This window comes from Coenobita brevimanus, chromosome 103 (genome assembly GCF_032717465.1).
Source record: "Coenobita brevimanus isolate Jiangsu-jjx chromosome 103, ASM3271746v2, whole genome shotgun sequence".
Lineage (NCBI taxonomy): Eukaryota > Metazoa > Arthropoda > Malacostraca > Decapoda > Coenobitidae > Coenobita > Coenobita brevimanus.
The window spans coordinates 20,071,145-20,084,000 of record NC_137056.1 but is presented as its reverse complement, the minus strand read 5'-3'; positions in this window follow the sequence as shown (position 1 = coordinate 20,084,000).

Here is a 12,856-nt window from a genome sequence, read left to right as displayed (position 1 = left end):
ATGATGCCATAGACAATATCACCTATGCTGATGTTTGATTTTTGTGCCCTTAATAATCATCATAACTGTATACGTCTCTTAAGGGAGACGTTTGTCTGACCTGTAAATGATGAAATGAGGTGTATCTCCTATACTGTAGATTGGTTAATTGCAAAATTAATTGAGATTTGAACTCTGGGGATCCAGTCATCCCAGTTTGCATAATTTTCATTGAGAATGTGCCGTAGTACATCTAAAAAAAATTTATTCTGTTTTTCCACCCATCCATTGGAAGCTGGATGGTAGGCCAAGACATTAACCATCTTTATATGGTATTATTTACATATTCTCGCACAATTTCAGATTTCAATTCACCACCATTGTCACTTATTAGCACTTTTGGTGTGGTGAACCTCCAGATAACACTATCAGTGATTACCCGTGCGACTGTTTCTGTTTTATCCTTAACTGGAACGAAGATCACATATCGTGAGAAATGCTCAGTAGCAACAAAAAGATATTGATTTTGATTGGTAGTTAAGGGTAACTTAAGTAAATCAACCGAGACAATGTCCTATGGTTGGTTAGGTACAGGATATTTCCGTATAGGTACAGGTGATAACGTGTAACCTTTGTGTCTTGCACATGACTCACATTTGTCTCTGTGATTATATATGTCTTTGCGTAATGTTGGCCAATAATATGACACCCGGGCCTGCCTGACTGTCCTGACATTGCCAGGATGCCCTGCATGCGAACTATCGTGTATTATCCTTAAACTGTGAGGTATCATTATACTAGGAATAGCTAATTGCCTAATATTATTTCTATGATTTGGTTATCCTGGGTTTACCCTATTATAAGGCATTGTTTACCATTGTGAATTGTTTATGTGGTACATGCAACTTGGGCAATGGTACCGTACATCATCGCCTGACTCAAGATGATATATTTCTTCAGACCATACTGGGTCCTGTCTCTGTACCTGTGAGATTTCTTGTTTTGTAGGGATCGTTTCACCATTGCTGGAGAGTGATTTCCGTGGACTTATTGTAGCGACATTGGCTGACGGATTTCGCGATAAGGCATCTGCTGCCAAATTTACTTTACCTTTTATGTAGTAAATACTTACATTGTAATTCTGGATTTTACATTTCCATTGTGCTCTCCTCCCAGAGAGGAGTTTTTCTTGGAACATGACTAAGAGAGGCTCGTGGTCTGTGTATAGGTGAATTTCGTATCCATACACAAGGTCACGAAATTTCTGTAGAGGAATTATTACCGCTAGTGCTTCTAAGTCTGTTGTACAGTAATTTTTCCCTGCTCCTTTTATTTGTCTACTGACAAAAGCAATGGGTTGGTATTTTCCTCGTTTATCCTCTTGCATCAATACAGCACCTAAACCTTTGAGGGAGGCATGTGTGCAAGTTATGAATGGTTTTGTGAAATTCAGATAGGCCAAGCAAGGTGCACATGTAAGTTTGTCTTTTAATTCACTAAATGCTAATTTTTGTTCCTCTCCCCACTGAAATACAGCTTGTTTTTACAGTAGGTGGAATAGTGGTTCTGCCGTGTGAGAGAATTGTTGTATGAACGATCTGTAGTTGCAGGCAAGACTTAAAAATTGTCTTACTTCATCCACATTTGTGGGTTCAAGGAAATCCCTTACTGCTTGTATTTGTCTTCAGAGGTGTGGATCCCCTCTGCATCTAGTCTGTCGCCTAAGAATATAATTTCCTTAAAGCCAAATTTGCATTTAGACAGATTAATTTTTAAACCAGCATTGGCTAACTTGTATAGGAACTGGTCTTATTTCTGTAGATGTTCATCTGTTGTGTGTTCTACAATTCCGATGTCATCCAAGTACACATATATACCACCACCACACACATTCACCATCCAATCCTACGATGCCCCATGATGAGCGTAGGAGCCCGGGGCTAGGCAAGTTGGTCCTGACATTTAAGATGACAGTGACCAGCCTCACTCATCCCTGAGTTGCATTACGTGAGCTATAAACCCCAATCATCCCTTGGATGTAAACCTTCACTGGTTCAATGCGATTGGAGTGATGTAATTACCCGCTAAACCACCAGGCGCCAAAATTTGGCTATATGGTTATCACCCAGCACAGTAAATGGTTTCCTGGTGTACAGGAAACCATTTGGCTTGTCACTCAGTGTAGAGTCACCTAAAGGCAGAAGGAAGAGGAAGGAATGGAGGAAAGAAAGACAGAAGAGAGAGCGTAAAGTCACCCGTAGGCAGAAGGACGAGGAAAGAATGAAGGAAAGACAGAAGAGGATGGAAGGAAAGAAGGAAGGATGGAGGAGATGAAAGAGCAGACACCCGAGAGCAGCACTACATCTAGTGAGTGAATGGTGAGCGCCCCCAAGATAACCTAATATTCCTGATAGTACACTACTCATTAATCGGTGGAATGTTCCTGGCACTGTCCTTATTCCCATCGGCATTCTCTTATACTGATAATGCCCATTGTAGAGAAAAGCAGTGTATATGCGGGAATTTTTATCTAGCCCAATCTGATAATAGCCACTTGGTAAATCGATTGTAGAAAAGACCATATTATCCGGTCCAGTGCTCTGCAAGACATCACTTAACAATGGCATGAGAAAACGGTCGGGAATGGTTTCCTGGTTAAGTTTGCGATAATCCAGAGCTGCCCGCATTTCCCTGTTTTGTGTAGGTACAAAGAAGAGTGGTGCGTTTCATGGGGATACTGAAATGTTAGGAAGAATACTGCCACCGTATTCCCTGCGTGTCGTAAAAGGCGACTAAAAGGGGCGGGGTGAGGGGACTAGGGACCCCCTCCTCTGTTTTTTAGTTCCTAAAAAGAGACAGGCCAGAGAAAGGGATGGGGGATGGAGTTATCCCCGTACCCTGAAGATTGGGTCTATGAATGTGTGTGGATGTAGTACGATTGAGGCTAAAAAGGAGGTGACTGGGAGAATGTTTGTGAGAAGAAAGTTGGATGTGTTAGCTTTGAGTGAAACGAAGATGAAAGGGAAGGGTGAGTCTATGTTTGGAAGTGTGAATGGAAGAATATCAGGTATTGATAGAGGAAGGGCAAGAGAAGGTGTGGCCTTGTTAGTGAGTCCGGAAGTACAGCAGTGTGTGATTGAATGGAAGGAGGTGTCATCGAGACTGATGTGGGTGAAAGCGAAATTTGAACGTGAGTTGTGGGTGATTGTGAGTGCATATGGGCCTGGTAGTGAAAGGGATGAAGAAGAGAGGGAGTCTTTCTAGAATGATGTTGATGAGTGTCTGCAGAGTTTTGGAGCGAATGTGAATGTGGTAATGATGGGAGATCTGAATGCTAGAGTGGGAAATGTAACAGTTGAAGGTGTAGTTGGTATGCATGGTGTGCCTGGAAGAAATGAAAATGGGGAACGAATGATAGGGATGTGTGTTGAGCGAGAGATGGTGATTGGAAATACGCTGTTTGAGAAGGAAGTTAATTATAAGTATACATGGGTGAGACAGGAGGGTGGAAGAGTTGTTGACAGAGCTTTGATGGACTATGTGGTTGTGTCAAGGAATGTAATAGGAAGATTGTTGGATGTGAGAGTTCTGAGAGAGGACGGTGGAGGTATGTCTGACCACTACCTGGTGGAGGGAAAGTTAAGAGTAGGTAAGAGATGGGTGAGAGCTAGGAGGGTTAGGTGTGGCGGGGAGGTTTTGAAAGTGAGTGAGTTGGATAAAAGAGAGAATAAGATAGAGTATCAGGAGAAATTGAAAGATGAGTAGAACGCAGTGAAAGATCGGGAAAATGGCAGTGTGGAGGAGGAATGGCAGTTGTTTAAGAGTGTTGTGGTGGGGCATGCAGAAGAGGTGTGTGGTGTGAGACGTGTGGGTGGTGGTGTAAGAAAAGGAAGTGAATGGTGGTGCGAGGAAGTAAGTATGGCTATGGCTGAGAAAAGACGTGCATATGAACTGTGGCTGCAGAGGAAGGATGAGATGTCATGAAAGGTATAAGGAAATGAGGAATAGGGCGAGAAGGGCTGTGTGTGATGCTAAAGTGGCAGCAGATGAGAGGTGGGGTAGGCGGCTGACAAGAGAATTTTCAACAGAATAAGAAAATGTTTTGGAAGGAGGTGAAAAGGGTGCAAAAGGGAGAGTCTGGGAAGGAAGAACGATTAAAAGCAGAGGATGGAAGGATGTTAATTGAGATGGATGCAGTAAGGAAGAGATGGGCAGAGTATTTTGAAAGATTGTTAAATGTAGAGGAAAGGGTGGCTGAGATTGTGGCGGATAGAAGGGTGCAAGGAATAAATGTGTTGGGAAAGTTGAATCATTCTTTGATCACGAAGGAGGAAGTGGAGAAGGCAGTAAAGGAGATGAAAACAGGGAAAGCTCCAGGTATGGATGGGTGTGCTGTGGAATGCCTGAAGGGTGGTGGAGTGACTATTGTTGACTGGTTAGTAAGATTGTTAAATGTGTGCTTTGTGAAAGGTATGGTGCCAGTTAACTGGGCAAGTGTTTGTGTGGTCCCGTTGAATAAAGGCAAGGGTGATAAGTATGAATGTACTAGCTTTAGGGGTATAAGTCTGTTGAGTGTTGTAGGTAAGGTGTATGGTAGAGTGTTAATTATGAGAGTTAGAGAGGGTACAGAGGGAGTGATTGGTGATGAGCAGTGTGGCTTTAGGAGAGGAAGGGGATGCGTGGATCAGGTGTTTGCTGTGAGCAGGGCTCTCAGTTTTAACCCGTCACGTCCCGAGGTTTTCCGCCCCTCCGACATCCCCCAGTCCCGAGCCTTTTTGGAAAAAAATTTTTTTGGCTCAAAATTCCGCTTAGGTTGAGAAACGAAAGAAAATCACGAAGAAAGGGCTTAACGCGGTCTATAAGTGGTCCATACAGGTGAGGTCCCCCGAGCCAGGTAGCGTATTCTGTAATGGATATGCCAGGCGCTCATGTTTTCTATGGTAAGGAATACTGGGAGAAACAACACACAACACCTCTATATTTATTGAATTTGAACTAATAAACAATAACAGTAACAATATAATGGATTTCAGACACATATATATGAAAAATAAGCATTGTACCATCGCGCGAGCATAGCGAGTTTGGTTCGAGTTGTAACATGCTATATGCTAAGTTTCTTGTATCAGTCAACATATCATTTTTTCTACTTGTATACTTCTGTTTCAATGACATTTTACCAATTACAACTGTTTGTAAGTGTTTTCAGATGTTTTCATTCATTATGATGACATGCAGCATAAGTCTAGCGCACATCAGCTTAGTAAGTGCACTCGCTATGACTCGTATTTCAACATACCCAATTGTTTTATCACTTTCCTATTATTTTTCCCTTTACATAGAACCTTTCCTCCACCACTGTAAATGTTTTCAATTATTTTCATTCATTACGAGGGCATTTAGCGATATGCTAGCGCATATTCACGTAGCAACCACGATCTCAAACACTCGTGTTTCATCATCTACTTTATTTATTCACTCCAATTATAATTTCCCACTTACACTACACACGTTTTCACCCCTATACTGCACTGTACATACTTACTGGCATTATTTATTTAAGTGAACGTGAGAATATCGCATGAAAATACCCTCGCAATGAATGTTTCGACCAACACAATACTCACACACTTATATACTAATTCTTCACATATATTACACACTTTACCACTTGTTGACTTCTATTTTCACTATTACGTGCCTTATTCATTCAACTGAGCGTCAGGATATCGCATCTCTATACACACGCTATGAATGTTTGACTTAGAATATATTTCAGCACTTACAATAATTTGAACTTATATTATACCCGTAAGCATTTCCAATAATAATAATTATATAATTATGGGCCGTATTTATTGCACTGAGCGACAGAATATCGCATCATAAAACCCTCGCTATGTATGTTTCCACTTACAGCATATTTATACACTTACATACAATTTTTGCACTTATGTTATACCCGTATGCACTTTATACTAATATCTGGAGATCAACATGACTGATAATTTCACTGAGCGTCTGTCTGTCGCATTTACCTCATAGTTTCAGCGTCCTGTCGCATTCACACCATATCAGAATTGCATCAACGTGTGATATTCGCTGAAACATGGGTGAATACAGAGACCCACGTCACACTCCACGCACTCATAGCGGGTGTCCTTCCTCTGTGTCGTGAGTCTCACCCGGGAATTGCTGCACACGTGACACCTGCGTTGGGGCCTAGGTCTGTTTGGCTGGGGAGGGATAGGAGTGGGGAAATGGCGGCCGGATATTCTCAGGGGAGTTTGTGCAATAGGGGCAGTGCGGGTGCGATGTTGGGGCCTTTCTACAGCATACCGTGCAAACATTTCTCTTGTGAGCTCCCTCACAAACCCTTCAAAGGTTTCCTGAACTCCTGTTGCCATGGCGTGAAGGTGGTGGCAATTCAGAGCAGTGATGTCTAACAAGTGAAAGAACAGTTTCTTATACCACTTCATCGTGGTCCTGGCACACTCTACCGTCGATATCATGGAGTCTGACTGGTCCACGAGGCGCATGTTTATATTATAGTCCATGACACACTCAGGTTTCCAAATACGATGCCTGTTCTCGCTACGGTAATCAACTGAATCAGTACGGTGCATCAAGGGGCGGTGAACCGTTGACAATAGGCTTACCTCTCTATTGTGATTCCACACAGTTGCAAGGATGTTGTTGGCTTTGAAGAAGACAACCTCATTCCTGTCAAGTTTCCGCCCTACCTTGGCCATGTGACGCCGGTTCACCTTCACGGTTCCACAGACTCCAGTTTCATGTGTGTGAAGATAACGAGCGAGAAAAGGGCTAGTGTACCAATTGCCCAGGTAGAGGACGTGACCACGATGAAGGTAGTCTTCTATCATCGTCTTTACCACTGCTCCCGACAGTCCAATACTTCGATCTTCTATTATGTCTGTCTGTGCACCAGTGTACAAGACTATGTCTTGCACGTATCCAGTCCTACGGTCGCACATAACAAAGATCTTGAACCCAAAACAGTGCCTTTTGCTGGGTATATACCGCCTAAAGGAAATATTGCCTCTCCACAACACGAGACTCTCGTCTATGACGAGTTCTCTATAGGGATAGAATGAGGAACGAAAGGTTTGCCTCAGGTGATCAAAGATCAACCAAATTCGCCTCATTTTATCAGTGTTGTTTGCATTTGCAGGATCATGAGCATCATAAAAATGGAGGCGACTTAGAATTTGTTGAAACCGATTATGGCTCATCACTTGACCAAATATTGGGGTAAACATAACGGGGTCCCTAGTCCAGTAAGCAGGAATTCTGTTCTTTCGTATAATACCCATCAAAAGGACCAGGGCAAAAAATAAGAACATTTCTGAAAGGGAGACAGGGTAATCATAGATGATAGAATGCCTACTCCTTGTTCCCAATCTTTCACTCTCAAGGCGTTGGGTGTTTGCAAACAGGTTGGTGTGGTATACAATCTGCTCCACAAATGCCTCACTAAAAAACAGGTGGAAAAAATCCAACCTGGTGGAATTACAGTGAATTCTTGGAGCAATGCAGCCAGAGCGCCCCTGCTCAGTGAAGGGGTGAATGAGGGGAGAAAAATCACTCCCATCCTCCCAGTTCCACACCACAAATCCCTCGTCCCCATCATCCCCATCACCGCCTTCGTCTGGGTGGGGAGGAGATCCTGGTTGGGGAGGTGGGGGAGAAGGAGTGCAGAGGCTTCCCCACTGTCACTCCTCTTCCCTCTGCCTTTACACTTTCCCTTTTCCTTACCCTTACGGCCTTGAGGAACATTAGGGGGCTGTGGGGATGAAGTAGGGGAATATTGGGGAGCAGAAGACGTGCTGGGGAGTGGTTCCTCCCCATCTTCCCCCTCCATGACAACACCACGTGCTTTCTCACGCACCCTAGCTCAACCATGTGTTAGGGGATATTGGGGAGCATAAGACGTGCTTGGGAGTGGTTCCTCCCCACCTTCCCCCTCCCTCACAACCCCACGTGATAATGAACGCACCCGCACTCGCCCACGTGATACACTAAGCCACCTCACACTACATAGGGAGAGCAATGACTCACTCACGTCACTCTCACTTTCCCTAATCCTCCCTGTACTTTCCCTTTCACTCCCCACTTCCTCCACGGCACTTCCTAACTCCCCAAACAAAATGCTAGGCCCATACCTGCTCGTCCGACGTGGTGTGCGCTCTGGGCCACGATGAGTGATGACCTCACGTCCATACCACGTGGCAGCACGTCCCACGGCTCCGTCCTCGTCCTCGTCCTTGAATTCTGGTTCCAAATCACGTTGAGGATAGGCATAGGATGTTGCACGTGCCTTCTTTGCCTGCTGCCCCTCTCTAGCAGCACAGTAAGTCACGTACTGCCGCTTCCTGGGAGACGGAACTTCCTCGTCACTGCTGGTGGTTTCTTCCTCCTCTGGCTGCACATAATCTTTATCAACAACCTTGTTGTCCAGTGGGGAATCACTGTCGCCTGTAAAGGCATCCAGGGCGGCTTGAATTTCTCCGTCTGAGAGACCTCTCTTAGCCATGTCTGAGCAGGACCATTGCTACCAGGTGAGTGGATGAGTGGCGGGTTAGCGCGGGTCGCGCGGGGTCGCCGAGTGTCCCCACCTGGTGGCAGGTAGGGGAAGGTCATGCGAGGATACGTACCATAAATCAAGCGCGAAATTTGAAAATTGTCGAAATTATGCACATTGCAATTGCACGACGTACCGGTACGTCATCGGGACTGGCAAATGCAAATCATTGCAACATACCCATACGTCAACGGGACGGGGCGGGTTAAGGAAATTTCCTTAGATTGAGAAACCTGAGGTTATATGAAGAAATTTTTAAGGATATGGGGATTTTAAAGAAAATCTGAAGAAATTTGATGGAATTTACTTGAAATATCTGAGGATTTTTAACGATTTTTCGAAAAAAGCAGAGTAGGCGGTGGCTGAATTGGTAGAAAGGCGCCCTACAGTCCTGATGAACCCAGGTTCAAATCCCGGCTGGGGCAGGGAACAGTTTAAGGATTTGAATTTCATAAAAAAACAGACTTTCCTGATCTACCAGAAGACCCGCCAACATGTCGTAAAAATACCCCCACTAATACCAATACACCAGTCCTGTATGAGACAGCCCTAGCATGTATTCAACATGGACGATGTGTGTTAGCGCGGAAGTGGTGACATGAGGAGGTGTAGGAGGACTACTGGGCCCTGGGACAGGCTACTGCCCCTGAGATATAGGCCCTCAAGCCTTTGCCCAGAGTCGGACACACACACACACACAAAAAAAAAAAAAAAAGCTAACAATCAACTGTCAGGAGGAGGCTATATGATGTCTTTGAGTTTCTTTTTTTTTTTTTTTTTTGGTTATATCGCTACCACGCTTTGGCGAAAAAAATTCATTAAAAAAAATTCATTAAAAATTATTTACAATTAAGATTTATAAGTTTGGTTATTATGCATTTGGAATTTTTTATTTGATTGTGAGTTATGGCAGTTATCGAATCGGACGATTCGCAATATTTTGTATAGCATGTATTAACTGCAAAGCTTATGAATGTGTGGTCATTGTATTTTATTTTACGTCTGTAAGTAAAAGTGATGTTATTATGTCTTTGTTTAAGAGTTTTGGCCTGCTCAGTAATTTTATACGTTCGATTTCCTATCTGAGGAAATATGATCAAATGTAGAGAAATTTTTACAGCATTCCAAGGAAATTCCACGAACAAGAACTGAGAGCCCTGGCTGTGAGACAAGTGTGTGAAAAGTATTTAGCGAAAGGTAAGGTTGTGTTTTGGGCATTTATGGATTTAGAGAAAGCGTATGATAGAATTGATAGGGAGGCTTTGTGGACTATTTTAAGATTGTACGGACTTGATGGTAGGTTACTAAAAAGGGTGAAAAGTTTTTATGTAAATAGTAGACCGTGTGTAAGAGTGGGAAATGCTATGAGTGATTGGTTTCCCGTGAGAGTGGGGCTGCGACAGGGATGTGTGATGTCGCCATGGTTGTTTGATATTTACATGGACGGTGTTGTAAGGGAGGTGAATGCAAGAGTTTTAGGTGGAGGTGGAAGTCTGGTGAATGTTGATGGTGGAGATTGGAATCTGAAGCAGATGCTGTTTGCAGATGATACTGCACTGGTGGTTGATTCAGAGGAAAGATTGAGACAGTTGGTAGAGGAGTTTGGAAGGGTGTGTGAAAGGAGGAAATTGAAAGTATATGAGAACAAGAGTAAAGTGATGAAGTGTACGAGGTTGGTAGATGGTAGGGGGATGAATATAGTTTTGAATGGCGAGTTGCTTGAGGAGGTAGAGTGTTTTAATTATCTAGGGTCACATGTTGCTGTGGATGGAAGAATAGATGCAGATGTGAAGTTTAGAATAAATGAAGTAGACAAGGTGCTGGGAGGAATAAAAAAAAGTGTTTAGATGTCGTTTGCTTAGAATGGATGTAAAGAGAAGGCTGTATGAGGGTGTTGTGGTACCGACTGCATTATATGGGGCTGAAACATGGAATATGGGTGTAGCAGAGAGGAAAATTTTGAATGTAATGGAGATGAGGTGTCTGAGGAGTATGTGTGGAGTGACGCGTATGGATCGAGTGCGAAATGATGAAGTGCGAAGGAGAACTGAAGTTGTTCGGGAGATGGCTGGTAGAGTTGAGCAGAGGATGTTGCGATGGCTTGGGCATATGGAGAGAATGGATAATAAGCGATTGGTGAAAAAGATAACTAGATCTGATGTGAGAGGTGTAAGGCTGAGAGGAAGACCACGAATAGGATGGATGGACAGTGTGAAGAGAGCGCTGGATGCGAGAGAGATGTCTGTTGAGCAAGGAAGAGTGGCTGTGCGTGACAGAAATAAATGGAGAGAAATTGTGAATGAATAAGTGATGACACAGTCCTGCGGGGATATTCTCCCGCATTTTGGTCTGATCAGCTTTCAGGTCAGGAGCGGGTAAGGGGATGGGTCTGTTATGATGTGGCAGGGGCAAACCAGCTCTGCTGTCGGACCCTGATGCGGATGTCACTGATTGCATTGCGCAGTTGACCCTTGTGCGGTGTGGTGCAGTGAGGAATCCGTCCGTTCTCCCCTTTGGGGCTAAGATGTGAATGAATGTGTTTGAATGGATGAGTAAATGGGGAGTGTGTCGTCCTGTCTCGGCTACCTCCCTTCCCTTGGGGGAAGCAGCCTAGGTATATAGATAGATAGACTGAAGGTACAATGATGTCCAGACATTTCATCCACATACTGCTTTGCTAGTGCACGTTGTTAGTGTGCAACACTGTACACTGGCATATAGACTGGTTGTGTATCCTGTTTTACGTTAATATGGTGTTGGATTAGATTTGTACACCCTAAGTTTTCACCAGGTAATGCGACAGTCTGTCGATGCTTCTGTAGTAAATATAATAAATCATTTTCCATCTTCTGTAGTAAATCTAGTAAATCATGTTCCACATCAGAATTATCTGAGCAAACCAAATGCTCCTTTGTGCACTCTCTGTCTGACGAGTTTACTCAATGCTCCCGCTACTGTCACTTCGCTTATAGGAGCTGGGCAAATCTCTACCCCACAGTTACAGGTTCCTTTTTTAATCTTCACATCTCTGTTCATGATGTCAGCTAAAATGACATTAGTCTCACCCTTGTCATTTACCCAACATGGGGTACCGTCTATCAAAAGGCCATTTATTCTAATAGTCTCTTCTAATACAATGACATTACAATTTCTCAATTTACTCTTGATAGTAACTTGCATGAATGATTTTGGTGGTAAATTTATATCATAATTAATGCTTGCTGGGTGAGTGAGCGAGTCACGATTGGATTGTGAGTGGGTGAAAGGTGGGAGTCGGCTTGTAACGGCTGGTCTTAGCGCCCGTTATCTTTGAGAGATTGCATGTCAGACTCTACCTTCCTTGTGTTATGTGTAATTGCTCTTGTGACTCTAGTTTTTCTCTAATTGTTGGTTGTAGTATCAGGAGATGAAATTTCTTCTATAAATTCGCTGTCGTAGTTAATTCCATGGAAATGGGACATCAACATTATATTTTGTCCTCATTGTATTTAGTCCATGCAGCATCTTTCCTCTGATAATTTTTCTACTAGGTAAAAGGTGGTAGTGAATGATTTTGTGGTCTCTCTGAATTTCATGTTAATCATACCAGTAACAGGTATTCCTCTGCCATCCACTGTGTATAAATTTAAGTCTGAATTTTCCAAAACTGTCACTTTTCTTCTATTTCTAAAAATTCTTTCTAACTCATCTTGCATTATTAAATTCACTGGTGAGCCTGAATCCAAAAATAATGACATCTCTTCCTCTTCACATACAGCAGAGACCAAAATGCTTTCATTTCCAAGAATACTTCCTATGTTTATTGTTTATTTATTTGGTTGTTTCATGTGTTGTCTTTTGTCCTGGTACGACCTTCTCTCGACCTATAGATGGATACCAGTTTTTCTATTGTTTTACACTGAGGTCCAGTGACCGGAAGGCTTATCGTTCCTGCAATACGGTTCAAACCCTTTTGCCTTTTGTCTGTCTTCTTTATTCCTAATGTAACTCCCAGCTTTTGTGTGACCAGGATTTGCACAGTAGTGACAGAGCTTGTTACTAAGTTCAGCCTACAATGTGATCTTCCATTTGTCTGTCTTTGTGCCACCCGATGTCTACTGGGACTTCAGCCAGACTTTTGTACCGTCCTGTTATCTGGTGTGCAGGAACGAGTCCTTGAGGTAACTTGACTGCTTGTGAACTGATCGAAATTGTCTCTGCTCTTTGCCAGGACTTGACCTATTAATCCCTGCTACAATTTCTGGCATTTTGATCACTGTCCTGTTGGCCTGTGAT